The following is a 4,635-nucleotide window of genomic DNA, read 5'->3' as shown; positions in this document are numbered from 1 at the left end:
AAAGTGTGATTTTAATCATAAATGATTTTTATGCATAAAAGATATTTTTTATATTAAAAGTGTGATTTTCATCATAAATGATTTTTATGCATAAATGGATGCATAAAAGACATTCTTTTATATTAATAGAGTGATTTTCATCATAAATGATTTTTATGCATAAATGGATGCATAAAAGAAATTCTTTTATATTAAAAGAGTGATTTTTATCATAAATGATTTGTATGTAAAAACATATGCATAAAAGATATTTTTATATTAAAAGTGTAAATTTTATCATAAATGATTTTTATGCATAAATGGATGCATAAAAGAAATTCTTTTATATTAAAAGAGTGATTTTCATCATAAATGATTTATAATCATAAAAGATATTTTTTTATATTAAAAGTGTGATTTTCATCATAAATGATTTGTATGCGTAAACCTATGCTTAAAAGATATTTTTAATATTAAAAGTGTGATTTTTATCTTAAATGATTTTTATGCATAAATGGATGCATAAAAGAAATTCTTTTATATTAAAAGTGTGATTTTTATCATAAATATTTTTTATGCATAAATGGATGCATAAAAGAAATTCTTTTATATTAAAAGAGTGATTTTCATCATAAATGATTTGTATGCATAAACATATGCATAAAAGATATTTTTTTTTATTAAAAGTATGATTTTCATCATAAATGATTTTTATGCATAAAAGGAATTCTTTTATGTTAAAAGTGTGATATTCATCATAAATGATTTTTATGCATAAATGGATGCATAAAAGAAATTCTATTATATTAAAAGAGTGATTTTCATCATAGATGATTTGTATGCATAAACATATGCATAAAAGATAAATTTTTATATTAAAAGTGTGATTTTTATCATAATGATTTTTATGCTGCATAAATGGATGCATAAAAGAATTTTTTTTATATTAAAAGAGTGATTTTTATCATAAATAATTTTATGCATAAATGGATGCATAAAAGAAATTCTTTCATATTAAAAGAGTGATTTTATCATAAATGATTTTTATGATGAGTAAGGTGTGACTTTCATCAGACTTGGATTTTATGCATAAATAGATGCATATAGAAGTTTTATATTTAAATAAGGTTTCTCTTTAATCCTCTATTTGATTTTCGCAAAAATTAGAAAAATGAATAAGTAGATACTCTGTGAGAGGAAATTATACCATTTCAAATAAACTATTGAAGTCGGAGATCAAGATAAATGATTATTTTATTCCTCATAGGGATTCATGTTTAGTTTAGAAATCTGTAAACAAATATTCAATAAATGAAATTTAGAAAAAGAGAAATTGAAATATTACCTTTCAAGAAAGATAGTTTAGGAAGAACCTTTCCAGACTCAAACTCTGATTCAGACTATGGACCAAGACCTAATCCCTTCGTCAGTTTCAATCAATGACGATGTGCCCAGTTCAGGAAAAATGCACTCAAATCACCCACTGAATCTGAAATTAAGTTAAGACTTTTGATTTTGATCTAAGGATAAAGTTAACAGAATTCAAGGAGTTCTGTTTGGAATTCAGACCTGGATCTAGAAGTATTGGGATACGAATTTAAGAGTTATTACATGGTATTCAAATCAAAACTGAAAAACTTGCATAGAAATTAGCTTTTCTTAAAGGACTGTCTTATGCCAAAATGGTGGAGGGAGCATTTGGCATACGTGTTTATCTAAGGGAATTTCGGTTGCCAGTTGGTGGGGAGTGTTCAAGGGACATCTCACGCGGAAAAAACCTGCCCAGGTCGTCTTGACCAACTTGGGTATGGTGAAAAATGGTGTGCTACCAGTATGATGGGCAAGGGCCGATGAAGCGGTCCCTGAGTGAAGTGCCAAGACACCTAAGGATAATCCTAGAGGGTTCTGGGCGATGCACGGGATCACGGTGCTTAGGACACCCATGCATATGTCATGGAAGATATATATATATATGTATGTTAAGGAAATGATTATTGTAATCTGTTTATTGGATCTTGTTGTTGCTGACAAGCTGGTCCCAAAACGAAGAGTCTAGAGTGGTACTGTTTTTGTGAAACAAAGGATTGAATGAAATTTTGAGTTATGAAATCTATAACCATATCTGTTTTGTCAATGGATTATTTTTATATTAAAATTTTAAAGTGGAGTGTGTGCGTATCTATTTTCTAAAGCTAAAGTTAAGAAAGGCATTCAATTATGGGTGGGTGAGTACTTGTTTGGTTCTACCGATTCCAGTGGTAGGGTGGTGGCTAACCCATGGGTCGGGCTGGCTGGAATTAGTGGAGTTTTAATAATCAAACTGAAAGATCTTAGGATTACGCTACGATTCGAGTAGTTAGTTAATTCCCTGATAAATTTCTCAATTGAGTGGATCAACGGTTGTACCTGATCTTGATTAGGAAAAAAGCGTTGAAACTGCTCACATGATCAAATTATATCAGTGACCGTTTCCTTCTATCTGGTTTATTCAAGTGAATGATCAAACTGAAAGATCTTAGGATTACGCTACGATTCGAGTAGTTAGTTAATTTCCTGATAAATTTCTCAATTGAGTGGATCAACGGTTGTGCCTGATCTTGATTAGGAAAAAAGCATTGAAACTGCTCACATGATCAAATTATATCAGTGACAATTTCCTTCTATCTGGTTTATTCAAGTGAATGATAGTTTAGATTGATCTCATCACTCCCAAAAAAATTCGTTAAGAAAATTCAAAAAAAAGATGAAATCGTCACTGCTTTTCGGGCATGGGAAATTTTCTCGGGTTCGGTTTTTGGAGTGACCACCAGCCTAGTCTCGTGCCCAGACATTCATGGGCGAGGCGCCGAGTGAGAAACCATGCCCCGCACATGAAGGGGCTGCTTCCGCTGCCAGCTAAACTGGGAGTCCCCGGTGCATGGAGGGGACAGAGGGATCTCACAGATCAGGACATTCCGCAAGCTCACACCTGAGTGTTTTAAGAAACCTGACCACCGTTGAAACTAGTAGCAAAGAGTCCATGGAAGAAGGGCTAAGATACACTGGGTTTAGGGAAGAGGAGAAACCACCCTCCCCAACCAAGTCTAGTGGTATCATTGGTTTTTCTTGGAGATTTTTTGGTCTCCAAACCAGTCATGTGATGAACAAGTGCAATCTGTGGGCATGGGTCTATCAACCAGCGTTGGACTCGGTGTCCACGACCAAAAATGCCTATTCAAACATTGAATTCTAGGCTGTCGATTACTGGCACCCCCCGAATAACATGGGACATTGAAAATTCTTCCCCACCTCCGAGGAAGTAGATTTAGAAAATGTGGCCAGTTTGGATCAAATATTCTTCCCCACCTCTGAGGAAGTAGATTTAGAAAATGTGGCCGAATAAGATTGCACATGGAAAATGTGGCCAGTTTGGGTCAAATATTCTTCCCCACCTCCAAGGAAGTAGATTTAGATCTTAGAAGGAGTGAGGTGGAACAATAGCTACAAGAATTGAGATTAAGGAAACAATAGCTCGATACTCAAAGGGAGAAAACTGAGTAAAAGGAAACGGGAAGTGTAAACCCATTCCAACCACGAGGTAGCCAGAATTAGTTATCGAAAGAAGTGAGGAAGAAATTCCAAACTTAGAACCCATAAATGAGGAATCCAGAGCGGAGGAAGGTTTTACAACCATAGAAGAGGAGGATAACCTAGCAAGAGTGGCGAGTGAAGTAGAGGACCATCTATACACCAAAAAGGATATTGAGTAGATGATTAATCACCCTACATCCCTACAAGACATGGAACTTTTGATTCTGCAAAGACGTACGGAGGCAGATAATGATGAGCCACTCTAAGGTACAGTGGGGTTAGACCATCCCATGGACCAAAAATACTTAAAAGAGCCAATATAGGAAGGGGACGAGGTCTAGGAAGGAAGGGAGAAATTCCTCAAGGGCCAAGGATGGGATCCAGCCATGGATCTTAATGCGGCCACAAGGAGAGATCTGTTAAATATGGCAGCAAAGATTGGCAGAGGAAATGAAACCACATATCATTTCCAAACTCGTCCAAAAATTCTCTGCAGATGGAGATCCTATCCAACATGTAGAGATTTTTGAATACACATGTGAAACTTGCAGGCCTCTCAATGATGTGACAATGATTCATGCCTTTTCACTAACCCTGGAAGGAAAATCTTATCAGTGGTTTCGAACCCTCAAACCTAAGGATAAGGTTAATTTCACAAGACTCAAGAATGTTTTTGTGCCTAGTTTTTCCCGAAGTGGTGACAAATGGAGCCCTGTGGCATAGTTACATATTATCAAACAAAAGGAAGTTGAGTCGATTAGAGAATATGTGTCTCATCTTAAGCACTTAAATTCAAGGTGCAAACTTTGGGAGAGGTAAACTAATAATTTGTTATTGCCTTGCTTTCGGAGAGGAGTTAGAGACCACAAAATGCATGATTACCTGGTACTAGCCCGGCCTGCTACTCTTGATGCATGTTGCAAACTGGCAATTGAATATGAAGATAATATGCTGGAATTGCCGCAACTGGAATATGAAGATAATATGCTAGAATTGCCGCAACTGGAAGATTTCAAAACATCTTCAGCAACTATGACTTCATGTGTCTCGAGTCACCATTGAAACTCGAAGCAAGCAAGTCGAAAA

Source organism: Cibotium barometz, chromosome 16 (genome assembly GCF_041138505.1).
Source record: "Cibotium barometz isolate CiBa-2024 chromosome 16, ASM4113850v1, whole genome shotgun sequence".
Taxonomy (NCBI): Eukaryota; Viridiplantae; Streptophyta; class Polypodiopsida; order Cyatheales; family Cibotiaceae; genus Cibotium; species Cibotium barometz.
The sequence above is the reverse complement of the archived record's forward strand: the minus strand, read 5'-3'. Positions refer to the sequence as shown.